Below are 15605 nucleotides of genomic sequence, written 5' to 3'. Positions count from 1 at the left end.
TGAGACCGCACCAGCGGGACAGGCGAGGTTGTGGTGGTAGGTCCGCCACGGCAAGGACTGGCTGTTGCTTTCCTAGTTCCAGCACTGAGATAAGTGTCTGTGCAAGTCACATTCCGAGCACATCATGTCCCAGCTGTACACAGGCCACTATCAACAAAAAGGTTCTCTGAAGCTACCTCTGAAACTTCATGGTGTCAAACTTTGGTACAGTGTTGTGAAGCATCCGCAAGTTGGATATGGCAAGCACTGGGTGAGGAGCAGCATCGGCCCAGCTTTATTCACAGATGCAAGATAGAAACAAAGTGACTTTACCAGCAGGAAGAAGGCTTTGGCGTCCTAAGGATATGAGGCTCTGACCAGTCAGATGTCCAAGGAGGAGTTGATGTACACCACCTGCAACATAAATATGCTGCAATTAATGTCATGACTTCGGGGGAAAAAACTACGGGGAACAGAACTTCTGTGAGAAGAGAACAATTGGAGACTGGAAAAAAATGCAGTACAGCCACCAATTGAAGTTTTTTTCTTGTAGGGGCACTAAATGGGGCAGTCAAGTACATAATCTTGAATAGTTACTCTAACGTGTAATCAAGTAAATTCCCCAGAACATGCTCGCTTTACAGATTTCGTTTGGTACTGAATATTTAGGCAATACATCCGAAACTCACTCCTTTTCTTCAAATGATAATAAAAAAGCATAATGCGTCCCCTTGCAATCACTGGTTTTTGACTTTGTAACTACCGTATTAGGGCCCCAAAGCCGGATAGGTGGGAAAAGCACCTGCCCGGATTTGGGGCCGTTCCCCACCACAAGATGCAGTATGAAATCTCTCTGACATAACCAGTGAACTTGAACTTTAATCGCCTGACCGTCTGTTCATGTTATTTGTCTTTAAATGATTCACTTGTTATTGCAGTATTCCAGTATTATGCTGGGACATTCAGAGGCTGAGATGTAGGTTTTAAGTGGGATGGACATAAAGAGGGTACCTCTTTTTCATGAAGATATAAACATATGATCAAGGACAACCACCAAATAATTCATAATACGAAGAGGTAAACATGTACCATCTTACTAATAGTGCAACCAAACAACTTGAAATGTCGCTTTACCAGCTGCTCAACAACTTAAAACTCAAACAATGTTAGTATTATCATATAATTAAAAGCTTGTCTGCTGGAAGGCCTTTTGTAACTCAAAAAACAAAAACAAAAAAAAAAAACACCCTGGAAATCCTGCCAAATGTTCAAGCTATAGAAGGTAGAGTCACAAGCTTAGCTATTGCCCTACTGCGACACCTATAGGTGTGGGGTGTCTGAGCAGTCATTAGCAGAGGTACTTCACTGCTGTCATGTACAACTCTCTACCAAAAAACAAGCGTTTGCAATGCAATGGGACTTGCGTTTGTTCGAGTTGGAGCTATTCGCGTTTTAAACTCCTAACTGGACTTTTCTTGCCACAAACGGAAAAGTAAAACAGTTTCACATAAGCAAATTGATGACTGCCATGAGCATGAAGCAGACACACAAAAAGAAACAGAAGTTTGCTCGCAGTGAAACAGAACGCCAAAAGTGCAATTATTCATGTAGTTGGCAAAAGTGCAATTGTTCCCTTAACAGGGTTAAAGTCATGCAAAGTGCTTGATTACTGGCCAGCAAGATCACACTGCCTACGAAATAAAAAGAAAAAGTAGTTCAGAAACCATACGGAAAACATCAAGCTTCGTATGTTTTCAGTAGCTGGCAGGTGCTTTCAAAGAGGGCTAAAAACCGGAAAAGGCATGAAGTGTGCATGCCTTTCACTAATGAAATCGAGCGAATTTTAAAAACACACGAACCAACCAATCTGATTGGCGTGACATGGGCGCGGTTAAAAGCCCATAGAGGGATTACACCAGGGACAGAGCACTTTGTGCACTCAACCCAAAAAAAGAAAAAAAACACCATTTTAGTTAACATATGAAGTTTCACTTACAAGACTGAATTTATACTTGCTAACAACGGGAAGCTGTTCGGTGTTTTAAAAAAAAAAAAAAACACACACACACACAAAGTACTGCACTCTGCACTCATGGAATCATACTGCATGAGCTTAATGTAGTCACTTAACAGAATACTTTCATACATTTGGACAAATTACATTTTCAAACTAAAGGACACAAAGGCCTCAAAATAAGACATTAACAATACAAGTTGGGAGGAGGGGACGAAACAGAAGAGGTAGTATTTTGCAAAGATCCTGCTATGTCAGGCCTATCAAGTCTGTTTATTTGTCAAGACAGATGCTGCATTGCTGCCCATACTTAATGTCCTGCAGAATTTTTGCTCTCACTATAAGGAGATAGAAAGGCTCCTTTTTTTCCTTGTGGAATGTGCTCCAGACCCTGTCTGTAGCTGCTAACTATTCATTGCGCAACTGGTGATCTCGTTTGTATTTGCAGAGGATGCAAAGAATTGCTATTAGCGTTGCAAACTCCTAACTGGACTTTTCTTGCCACATTAAATAAAAACATTTTTTTTTTTTAAAGAGCGTAATCGTGCTGTGTAAAACACAGCACGATCGCTCTGCAAAATAAAGAGAAAAAGTAGTCCAGAAACCACACGGAAAACATGGCGCCTCGTATGTTTCCAGTAGTTTACTGGTGCTCTCGAGAAGGGCTAAACACCGGAAAAGGCATGACGTATGCATGCCTTTCACGAATGAAAACAAGCAGATTTTAAAAGGCAAGCCCACGAACCAAAGAAAGTGACTGACGTAACATGGGCATGGTTAAAATCCCCCTAAAGAGAGATTAGAAGAGGGACAGGGCGCTTTGCGCTCGCCCCTAAAAAGAGGGGAACTTTAAATAAAAAAAATAAATAAAAAAAAAACACACACACACACACAGACACACAATGACAGACAATGACAGACAAGTCCTGGCTTGTGAAGGGGCTAACTTTCTTGAAGCCAATGCAATTTGTGCTCAAGAAAAATGCAGTTACTCACCATGCCCAATTGTCACATGCTGTTTACAGTAGTGGGCAAAAGCAAATCACGAATGATAATGAAGCAGACCAATGAATGTAAAGGACTGTCTGAAAGCCACTCTAAAGTAACTATATATATTTTTTTTTTCATCAGAATCAAAAAGTGTTAGGCTAACGTCATTCTTGAAAAACGGATGCTTCCAAGTAACAAACCCTGTGTTTCATCTTATGACTGGGAAAAAACAAGAACAGCTTGTGACATGTATAATCTAAAGGAAATTAATAGCAGAATATTACCAAACTATATAAACCATTAAAAACATTTATCAAACCTGGGGTAGTATGTTAGGATATGCTTGCACCTATCAACATCCTCCTTTCTACACACATTTCATGTTTGTAAGTCAGTCAACTATCACCATGACTACATGGGTGATTAATAATTTTTTTATTAATACCTCATTCTACTAAATGTAGCCACAATAAACCCAAATAGCATCACAATGCTAGCGCAGTCAAAACCAGTAAGTCACGCCTTTGAAACAGTAACTGCTGATCTAGTGGCTCTGACAATGCTATTTTGCACTGGTGCTCCTAAGCATCTTACCATTTATTTGTACTTTACTGTTACAACATGGCTGCACTAAAGCAAAGAAGCCAAAGAAGTGCCAGTACATCATAACGCATGCCTGCATGTGATAGCCATGTTGGAATGATTTTTCTTAAAAGAACCATTCCAAAACGGCCACCATGTACGGCTTGCATCACGGTCCATTAGTTACATGCACCATGATGCACCAGCAGTCATATTTTTTTTATCTTTACATTTTCGACATGCCCATTATGTGATGTGAACATATAACAGGCATGGCTGCCCTAGCACAGGGCATTCCAGTGCGCACAACAAAGATAGCAAGAAAGACAAAAGCATCCAAGCTCTAACACAGCCAAGTCTTAAGCAGTTTCCTAGAAGTGATGTTATTCGTATTGCTACATAGACTTACCGGACGTTCATTCCACAGACTAGGCCCCAGACAACAAAAGGAGCTACTTCTTTGTCTAACCTAACCTGCAGAATATTTCCCAGGGTGATCTCAGAAATCCAGTAGGACGGTAGGGCTATAAGAAGGAATTGAGAATAGGAGAACCAGATTTATGAAGCGTGCAATAAGTAACACACAAGGCCTTACATCGAATGCCCTTCTCCACAGGGAGCCAATGCAGAGTCTGTTATTGATTGAAGATCGAATGAGATCTGTGCAGGTGGCATAGCAGCAGCATTTTGGATAATTTGCCATCTATTCCTAGCATATGTGGTGGTGCCCAGATGCAAAAACAGTATGAAAAGAAAGAAAAAAAAAAGGAGGTCTGGGGGCTCAAAAAGGGAAGCAAGCAGCTGAGTAGCAGCAGATATAAACCAGCATGATTATTAGAAATGAGAAAAAAAGGTTACTAGCCACCAAATCATCCTCTGTACAGAAATAATCCTTATCATGCACTACAAGAGTGACAAAATTGAAGCCAGAAATCTCCATCTGGGCAAATCTGAGCTTTAACATCATTAAAGTCCACCATAACTTTTTCCCTTGTCATACAGATACCTTCTGACAGATGGTTTGTGAGAGTGGTATTGTAGCCTGCTTTGTGGGCTGCATCTCCGGAGTCTGTGGAGGCGTGGCATCAGGGTCAGAGACTCCAAAGTCACTAAGTCCACAGGAAGTTGCACCCCTTGCAGTAGCCCCCCTTAACCGATCCAGTACAATAAGCCAGAGTGCTTCGAACAGTTAAGTGTGGTAGATGGACCAGACTTGGACTCTGGCTTCATCTTTTTCAATGTTGGGATCTTCTGCGACGACTAGCAAGACTTCGGCATTGTGAAACACCAGTGAGACTCAACTGCCCCTAGAGCGGGACAGTTTCCTCAGAGTAAAAAAGGACTTTCATCACAGGTGACTTGAATGTGGATGAAGAACTTTACCTTCAGGCTTCAGTCCAAAACAACTTGGCCTCCTATTCCTTGTTGGCCACTGGGTGAATGTAGGTCCAAGAATCGCAGGCCGCAGCCTTGCGCTCCAATCCGAGTCACCCCATGCATTTGGCATGTGTATGTGGAAGGGATGTCTTGAGGTATTTGAAGTTTGAAAGTTTGGGAGAAGACATTTGATCTAGTCATTGTCTAATGCTGAGGCAACTGTCCGTGAGAGACAGACAGTGCTCAGAACCTGTGTCAATGTGGCACTTTAAAACAAGAACTGATAACAATATGCCAGCTTGCACCTAATATATTCTGGTGGCATCATGTCTGAGACGGAGTTGCAGATGAAGCCACATTCACCTGGCAGCACTTGAGAGCTATTGCCGGGCAAAAGCTTTCTAGAGCATTCAGAAGCCTAGAACGATAATTTGTAAGATGAGGCATCTGCAGGAAGATGTACCTGATGAGAAGTATTGGGTGTTAAGGGCTTGAGGGAATTCTTTGAGGAGTTTATAATAGTGGTTTAGTTTCAATTTTCAATAGGCTTTGAGGGTACATGTTCTGGAGAGATTTAGAACCAACGTCAAGAAGTTTGAAGTTGGAAGGCTACTTGTGTCGCACAAAGAGCAAGATCAGCTGCAAGAGCACGGAGGGGAAAAGATAGGGTCCAACATATGGCCAAATGATGATGCTAGGCTAAGGGTTGTAAATCCTACTTGTCCAGACACCTGAGAAGCTGATACTCATCAACTTTCATGAGGCTGTTACTAAACGTGAAATATGCCAATACATGAGTATTTTAAGCCAAACCTACCTTTCTTTGCACTGAAGTTGTAACCTTCTGTAAGTAGTGAACTTCAAGGTAAGTAAATGAGGGGTTCTTTCGTCCCTATTGATGTTTTCTCTGACTAACTCTTCAGTTTCCCACCGTTATCAGGTGTGATTTACTGTTGACACCTACACTAGTATTCAGCATCTTATGAAACACCCCATGCTAAAATGTACTCAGTTATTACTAATAGTATAGTTTTTTTTCACAGTGGTTATTGAGGCATATAATATCACATGCATGGGATTTCAAATATATCTGTCATTCATTTTTGCTTTCTCGTTACCCTTTTTGCACTGTATTATTTGAGGCATGGTGCCCTGCTTCTATAGGTTTAGGCAAGGCATTACTGTGGACTAAAGTCTTCCGCCCCTTCCTCTACTGTCAGGCAAGACAAAACGTAACTACAGCATTACTTTGATTCCCTTCTGTATTAACAGTGATGAGCACGGCCTAGATGCGGGTTGCAATTATTGTAATCAATATTGCTGCTTCCATGCAATGGTTTATGGTAAATTATCTACAAGCTGTTGCCGAGTCATAATAGAATAAGTAGGTGGCGACATAAGCGATGGAGGAGCTTGGGATGAATTGACTGATTAAAAAGTAATAATCCTTACATCTTATGTAATGCCCCTGCTCCTCCCCTCCACGTCATGAGGGTTTCCTGAGCTCGGAAACTGAGACTTAAACAACAAGAAATGGTTACACCAGTAGTCATTGTGTAATCGTCTATGTGGATTCTGTAACACAAATAATACTCGGAGGGTTTAGGGAGTTACCAAGGGAGCAGGAAGGTTGCAAAGGGCGGCAAAAAAAAAAATACTATCTGATCCTCGTGCCCAGTGAGCAACGGACTGCATGACAGTGTGAATAACAAGCATTTGCAATGCAACAGGTCTCACATTTCGCCGAGTTAGAGCTATTAGCGTTATAAACTCCTAACCGGACTTTTCTTGTCATGTTAAATGGGGGGGGGGGGGGGGTAATGAGCGTGATGATTTAGCACACCATGTCAAAATGACTAAGTCGCAGATGGCATCCAAGCGCAGCTAACAACTAAAAATATACAAGAAAAAAGGCAGTGCCATACTAAACGTATTTTTTGCTTCTTCCAACAAAATCAGGTAAAAGGGAACTATTCTGTCCCCTTGCAGCACAATTACTAAAAAGTAATAACAGTATTTCAGGGCACCAAAATGTATACCTTTAACCAGGAACAAATCCTGTTAAGGCAAAGCAAGACCAAGGCTATGCTTCACTTAACTGTTGCTTGGCAGTCTGTCATGTGGTTTGAGGGTTGTGGGAGAGAGATAATGCTAACGAAGTGACATTCTGTATTGGTTTCATGATGATGTGGTTATGATTTGTTCTAGTAAGAAATCCGCAAGAGGTACATAGGTATGGGCTCAATGTGTAGTTACTTTGGATTGTGTTGTAGCTGTTGAGGTGATCTACTGACACGTTACATAGCATCAAAGAGGAAATCAAGTCCATTACCAAGAGTGCACAATTGCCTAAAATAATACTAAAGGTTTGGCAAAAATAGGAGTTTATTAACAAGAAGGTTCTTCAGTTGCTGAAAGACATTCAGTCCTTCACCACCCAGGGCACTTGCGGTAAAGTTCAGCCTCGCTGTCCCACAAAACTCGAGCTCGATGTAGGGATTGGATGGCGCAGGAACGCAGTCTCAAACGTCCTGAGCACTTTGTTATAAGTGCATTGTATCTTAATAAACTTGTAGGAAGGCGGACAGGATGCAGTAAAGTCCTCAGCACCAAGATAAAAATGACAACCCTGAGATGTGCTTAAGCTGTGCCTTCAGCTCTCATTTTCCAAAAACTTTTATTGGGGTTTTGAATTGTATATCCATTAGGAAAATCGTCTTTAATCATATAAAAATAAACTGTCATCTTTTGTAAAATCAAGAATATAAAAACTGTGCGGGTCTTATGTAAAGGATCATAAATAGCATGTGTGTGAACCACTGTATTGTAGGCTGTGAGGATCCCATTTGGATAAATGAGCTAGGTTTAAGAAAGGGTGATAGGAAATCTCCGGTATGATGTGGAACAAAAGAAAAGCTTGAAACTGTGGGGGGTGGTTTAGGGCAAAAAAGTAAAACGGGGAAGTTTAGTAGCTCATGCGGTGTCAGTGGTGCCTTCATCTCTCATAATACAACAACCATGCCACTCGCCTCTGATTTTACTAAGTGAGTGGACTGGGAAAATGTCTCAAAATCTCCTTCCGCAGCAGGCAAGGTGGCAACCACAGATTTAGGAGTTTCAGGAATTGGAAACGCTTCCAGAGTTGTGCCTAGAAATATGTGACAGTCACATTTTCCAGGCATAATCCCAGCAAACCTTAGTGCATTCCATATGGTATGATCAAACATAAATTGGTATATCTACTCCTGCAAACTTCTGTCAAGCAGGAGCAAACTACTGCTATCTTTATCTTTCCTTTTTTTCGCCAAAGGGAAATTATTATTTACTGCATTACCCTGCACCATAATCCTCTTCAGGGGTGTTCTCTTCTAACATATGGAAAGGTTTGACATCTGCCTTGCAAGTAGTCATGTTTATAAATCCCCATAAAGGTGTATATCCCTGGGACTGCAAAAAACCTAACTGCATTCAGGGCATGGAAGACAATCTTTCTGAAGTAAGTTCACTGTGGTCATGAAAATCTTTGTGTGAATAAATTATTTTACAAGTGCAAAACCATCTTTTGTACATGCAAAACAAACTAACACGTGAAAAATCAGGGGCTTAATATTTTGACTCTGACATCAGCTACTTATAAAATATAAATGTCCACCCACTGATATAGCACTTGCTATAAGCTCACAATTTTGATGAACTAGAGAATTGAGGCACAGTAAAATGAAGAGATTTGCCCAGGATTACACATTGTGGCGTGGTGAAATAGATAAAATCAGATTGTGAGTGATTTCTTTGATTCTTAGCATAATTATAATCTGATTTGAATTGCAGTAACATTTTGTAAGATCGACTAACTCCATTACAATAAACAATTATCAGCAATGCAAATTATGTTTACTCTTGAAACTAGCCTACGAAAGAGGGCAATGACATAATAGGACCACTGATATCTAGAAATCTGTTATCATAGCCCATGTATAATTAAAGTTCTGCCATATTCAGAACCCTGCTGTAATGAAAAAGCTGCCTTAAACAGATCTAAAACAAAGAGGGCCCTTGCCTAGTCAGAGAATACAAATATTCCTAGATTTGACATAAATTAAGCCTTGGTATAGTGAGAGTCTGGTACAATCGGAGAAGTGGCATAATCAGAGCCTTGCTAGCATCGACACCATGCCATAGTGGGAGTGGGTGTTAACACAGCCATAATATGAAAACACCACCGTAATGGCACAAACAGATGATTTATATGAAAAATGAAATTCTGAAGCGTAGCGTCCTTGGGCAATCAGACATTAAAAAAAAAAAAAACTCCACACCCCCAAATGAAACCCAGGATCTCATAAACCTAGCTTTTCAAAAGTTCACTTCCTCACAAGCAGAGTACTCTCAGTGGAACAGAGCCAACCCTAAAAAATAGGCAATGTGTCTGGATAATATATTGCTCTACCAAATATGATTTTATGTTCTATTCCGTAAAGCATAGTTCGCCCCATGACTGATTAAATGGGAGTCTAATAAAAAGTTGCTCATTATTCTGTGCCAAGCGACGAGTGGAAGTGATTGCCTTTAATGTGCAGCAAGCAGATCAGGTTCTGAGATGTGCAAACTTTCCGGCGACTTCCCACTCGATCCCAGGGTGTTCTTTATTGTTCAGATCTTGTACCGAGCTTCCCACTGCAGGCAATCCAGCTATGATGAGAGGAGGGGCGGCACAGACTGCACACTAATTCTGGAGAGGAGAATAAGTGGCTTCAATTAACCTTACACAGCACCAGCATGCCGCAAATAAGTGTAGACAATTATGCAGAATTATATTCACATTACGTTCTTCTGCAGATAAAGTGAGATCCAACTCCCAAATAACAAAAAAACATATCGTGTGATGGTGGGATAGCCTCTAAATTTACACAAGGAAATGTCCGTTTGATCATGATAGGCTGATGGAATTGATTTCACTTCCAGCAGATGTTGTGGTTTTAAGGGCATTTTTAATAACGTTTTTAATGCTGCAACTTCTGCAGACGTAAAAGCGTCCCACCCATGTTTTTCAATTATGTTCTAAGCACATCTATAATTTAGTTTGCTATAGATTTTGTGATACATCTTCACCCCCTATAACAAACTGTCATCGTAGGAGACCAGTAAATGAAGCTGGCAGGTCCATTACCACAAAGGTACGAATAAAAGACTGTTTTCAAATGTTGGACAAAAGTAAGACAATCCTATCTTTCCTTTTGAACCGTTTGAGCCAACTGCGTTTTCTGACTGCTAGGCTGAAGGCAGTCGAAAAATGGAAGACAACTGGCGTTAACTAAACAGGTAACAAAAAGTTCAAAATAAATCAATACATAGAAAGTACATATGGCATAAGTTAAAATATTAATAGTACTGTCAAACACTTTTGGAAGAACGTTTGATAGTATATTGAGCGTACTCATGTCTTCACCATCACATTAAATAATAGATTGCACAGTATTTTTGGAACTAGTGCATTAGTTTATCCCGTACTATTCCAACCCCTCTCTAGCATCCGCCAACCGATTTCCATCTCCTCCCTTCCAGCGGGTGCAGGTTGTAGTTTTGTGGTATCTATGTACTATCTCTACTGACCTCCTTTATTTTCCTGCTTAGGGAATCTGCAACCCAGACATGGTCCTTCACCCAAACAAGTGGAGTGCTTGTAGTTTTGGATGGCAGGCAGGAGGCCTATTGTTACCCCGCCCCCTACGTACCCCAACACCTGTCCCAAAGTAGAAAAGTCATCTTTAGCTTTCAGTATATTTCTATGTTTGTTCCAAGGCCATGCTGTCCCATATTTTCCCCAAGTACAATTGTAGGGAATAATCTATTTCCTGTTTCCAGCATCTCACAAGAATCACCTTTGCTAGTGTTAAAAGTTGAAACATCACTTTCCATTTACTCCCTACCACCTTTACCCCATTCCTTTTGGCCTAGTCTGTGATCAAGTCTCACAGTACCTCTTGTGGCTGCAAGGACACCTTTCCAGTAAGGAGTGGCCTTCTCTGCACAGAACAGCAGACTGTCTGCTGTTCCTAGAAATACTGCATGTAGTTTGGCTGGGGTCATGCACCATCCAGTCATTACTCATAGTGGACTTTGTGTTGGAAAGATTTGTTGTGTTTATTGGTACCCCTCCATAAGCCCTCCCATCCATCTTTAGGTATCTCACTTCCTATTACTTTTCCCCCAGTAGGACCCATAGCTCCACTATCACCTTATTTCATAGAGTTGCTAATAGTAGCTTACTATATATATATATATATATAAAAATTTAGATATCTCTAACTATATATCGCAATCTCTCTATATATCTTCTTAGTACAGGTTAATAACTTCACTGTTTCTGCTTTCTACAACTGAGTTTCCTGCATGGTTGTTTCTTCTTTGTTTGCGCGTGGAGCACACAAAGTCTGTTGTTGGTACCTGAACTTCTTTTCTGCTGGTAAACCAAATGTTCTCATGCAGTTTTCAACATCTTATTTTCCTTCCTCATACATCTCCCACAAACCTATAGTCACCGTACTTGGTATATTGTTCCATGCAGGTGTAAAACTTTGATTAAAATGCACAGGCATGTGTGGTAAGGAGTATGTTGTCAACTTTGGTGTAACGGCCACTGAGTTTCAAACATGAAGCAGACTGCTAGGATCGGACTACGGTATAATACTTGACGACGGGCATTCCATAAGGTTATGCTTGCCACTTCCTGGTCCATAATGAATCACTAAATCTCTCTGAAATGCCAATCACGTAGAATGCTCAGTTGGTCTGCACTATATGTGCCAACATCAGGGAATCCTTGACACCTTTCTGGTTTCAGAGTCCTAATTAGTTTTGTAAAGAGTCAGGAGGTGGTGTTTTGCCTTGACATACAAGACAAGGGCCTCCAAGTAGTAGTAGACACTTCTTGATCCTTGCTGAGAGGGGATGAAAGCGTGTAGAAAACACTCAGTTTAATAGCTGTGATTCTGCTCAGCCATGAATTGTAAAGGTGTTTTCACCTATTCAGATTAAATTATATTTCTTAGCCAGGAAGCAGTGTATTGGCATCATAGACTTTACACATTTGTGGGGAGGTAGGTGCGATATCGATTTTTCACCTACTTGAAATGGAATGGACAATTTCAAGGCCTCTGTCTATTCCTTCTCCAAGTTCACTGGGAGTATCACAAATTTCTCCATGTTAATCTTATAACCTGATACTTCCTCAAATTCCGAGAGGATGTCTCTCACAGCCTGCAAGGCATGCATGCGTTTTACAAACAAATTGTGCTGTTCATAAAGTGAGATATATGGTGTTCCTCCCCTCCAAATTCTATTCTTTTGATCAGTTTGCATTCTTTCACAGACTTCACTAAAGGTTTGACAGCCCATTCAAAAAGTAAAGACAACGAGGCTGGCTAGTTCATCTGGTGAGTTTGAGTCAAGATAAAATCAACCAGTTTACTCTGGCCCCTGAGATGGAGCAAAATGTCATCATAACAGCTTTTATAAATGTTTCTCCCGGAACAAATCGCAGGGTAGTATTTCACAATAGTGGCCAACTCACTTAGTCGAAGACCTTTTCTGTGTCTATTGCTAATAGGACCATCTTTATTTTTTCTCGTTAGAATTTGACAGGGTGAGCTATCCTCTATATATTGTCTAACATCTGTCTGTCCTTCACAAATCCCAACCCTAGCAGTACTCCTGCCAGTCTGCTGGTTAATATTTTTATATAAAGCTTGTTACTTGTCAAGTAAGACAATAGGTCTAATACGTACTACATTGCGCATGGTGCTTGGCAGTTTTGGGATTACCACATCTGACTCTTGCAAAGCCCTCATAATCCTGCCTATGTATATGCCACAGTTTGAAAAGTATTTTCAAATATTTTTTTTTTTTTGTAAACACTGTAAATCCCATTTTGAGGGGTGTAGCCGATCAGGATTTCCAACACCGCTAACTTAATGTGCGACTGTGAGATGAATGAACACCTTGCTATAACAAAGCCACAATATTGTGGACAGTGCACTGAATGCAGCAAGTCGTTGGTTTATTTGCCATTTAAAAATCACTCTAGGAATGAACCAGTTTGAAAATAAACGTTAACGGCTCAAAGTTCAAGATTATAAACAGGTGTTTCACCACAGTGCACTTTTGCTTATCAGAAATGAATAACAAATCTTTTGAAGATGATTTTGTAGATATTTTGGGTACAAAAATGAGGCAGTTGGCCATTTCACGTTTTTTGGTAGTACTGAGCAGTAACAGGTCCATAATGAAAAAAATACTAAAATTAACATGATCCTCAGAGGTAAACACAATATGCACTCGAGATACCCTGTCAAGTTCAATTTTAGAACAAGTTTTATGAAGTCAACAAGATAATCTTTCATCTTAAGAACATCCTTTAAAAACTGAACTGACCCATATCATCTGTCTAGTAGTCATCTCCTGGCTAATTATTTACTAGAACACAAACGATGCCAACTACAGTATTCCACCTCGGCAATCAATTTGCCAGTGCCCTTTAACCTGCCTCACACTCTGCAAGTTTGGTACAACAAAAGATAAATTTGCAAAGGCAACAATGACAGATGCAGTATAGAGTCTGAATGTCCCCTTCAGCATGCAGAACAGGCTGTTTGGCAGAGGCGGTTTCTAGGGGTGGGCAGAAGGGCTACGCCCTTTCAATTAAATGGGATATGGATGGTAGTTGCAAAAAACAATTACCATCCTTCTATTTACATTACAATGCCTTGTCCGTTCTCAAAAACTTAAGTCAGGCAGTTCTAATTAAGCACATGCGCATTATGCGCATTTGCCAGTTGGCAGCAGTAAATGTTAAGCAGACTACGAGCTGACATGCTGCCAGCCTAGTTCTGCAATACTTGGGGTCCCCAGAGACTGTCCACAAATGACACAATGAAGCGTCACATTCTGAAGCAACCCTGGGCGTGTACAATATCAGCCCTGTACTCCCAGGGTTGGTGGTCTGTTATTTAGAGCTGCCTATCACCACCTCTCCCAAATCATCACAGGCTGAAAAGTTGAAAAGGGGAGGGGTTGCAGCCTTTACAAGACGGCCATGAATCTAAACTTATGGCTCTGTGCTGCATTCTCTAGACCAGTGGTTCCCAACCTTTTGACTTCTGTGGACCCCCATTTTATCATTAATGGAACCCGGGGACCCCCCACTGAATCATTATGGGAATCCAGGGACCCCCTACTAAACCATTAATGAAATCTGGGCACCTAATCTGTTAATATTATTTAATTTTCTAAGCAGTCGCGGAGCCCCTAAGGAGGTGTCGCGGAGCCCCTAAGGAGGCGTCGCGGACCCCAGGAGTCCCCGGACCACAGGTTGGGAACCACTGCTCTAAACAGATATACTGTGCATTCTTCTGCGCTTCGTGTTTCTGTTTAGAGCATTCCAGCCATAGAGAGGATTTTAGGTGCTAAAAAGTTTGACCTTGTGCAAAGGAAGGGGAGCAGATTGTTGGTGTGCAATGCGAACCAGACAAGTAGACCACTGGGGTAAGTGGCCTTGACTTATCTTGTCTCTCTTTCATGGTCGTGTCCACTTTCCCTCCTTTTTCCCCCTTCCTCTCTCCCTTCTCCTTCCTTTACCTCACTGTCCTTATCCAGTTGCTCACTTCTTTTCCTGCTAGCTGCTCTCCCCCTCCCTTTCTCTCTAGGAGCAGCAGGAGTGCGTACAAACATCACTTTAATATTAAGCTGTTGCTTCACAATAAAAAAATAAAACTGTTTTTCTTTAACATGTGCAAGCTGTCACATTAATACTTCACATTACTACACCGAGAAGTGCTCTGAGAGGTGCTTTTAAAAAGTGCTTTTCTATTTATTTTTTATTTTTTAAACGTGAACCATTAGTGAACAAAGGGGGGAAGATAAAAATCATGTTAACCTTGTATGTAGCCCAGATTATTTTAGACCAACATAATAGTCTTTTACATGAAACACAATATGATTTTATACAACTTGTACTCTGTCACGTATGAAAGCACTTTCTAATATCAATGAAGAAAATTGCGTTTGGTTGAAATATAGAATTTGCCTAAGATCACACAATTTAGGTGTGGAAGCTGTGACTTATCCAGATTTTCTAGTTTCAATTTGTACAAGTCAGTCACTAAATGATGATCTATATTTGTTTGTAACCTCTTCTACAGTTTTTACACAGCGCAAGCTCATCCACGGTTTAGAAGCGCATTACATGAGCACCAACTACATTACACAAGTTTACATTCATTTTTACAGGCACATGATAGAACTTTGATAAATAGGTCTATTAATCTATGTCGACATGGTGCTACCCAAGGTAACAAAATCTAGATGAGATTTACCAAGCCACGCAAGACCACCTTGTGTGGCCCTGCAATGCTTGGTAAATCTGCTGCCTTGGATTACCCTGCCCCAGGGAGACGTTACAAGGTTGGAGCGCAAGTGTTCTCATGCATCCACCCATGGATTTTGGTGCACTCCCAGATTTACCATGAGTAGTACACCTGGCAATAAGTCACAATGCGATGCTTTCCGAGTGAGGTGTAACAAGGAGAAATATATTTATTTTCCTCGTATTTCCACTTTTTAAATGTGCTGCATTATGCAACACATTAAAGAAAAGAGGAATAATCCT

At 40.8% G+C, this 15605-nt stretch overlaps 1 protein-coding gene across 3 annotated transcripts in view; it reads right to left on the bottom strand.

Moving 5' to 3' along the window:
* Positions 1 to 15605, bottom strand: part of CSNK1G1 (casein kinase 1 gamma 1) — a 434750-nt gene that overhangs the window by 309217 nt on the left and 109928 nt on the right. For 2 of the 3 annotated variants that reach the window (XM_069222303.1, XM_069222306.1), the window contains exon 2: positions 313 to 393. The exons of the other annotated variant lie outside the window; for it this stretch is intronic. The gene's annotated coding sequence lies outside the window, so the exon portion shown is untranslated. The remainder of the gene's footprint in view (positions 1 to 312; positions 394 to 15605) is intronic. 3 annotated transcript variants of the gene reach the window in all.

This window comes from Pleurodeles waltl, chromosome 3_1, assembly GCF_031143425.1.
Source record: "Pleurodeles waltl isolate 20211129_DDA chromosome 3_1, aPleWal1.hap1.20221129, whole genome shotgun sequence".
Classification (NCBI taxonomy): Eukaryota; Metazoa; Chordata; class Amphibia; order Caudata; family Salamandridae; genus Pleurodeles; species Pleurodeles waltl.
This window is presented reverse-complemented; position numbering and strand designations above follow the sequence as displayed.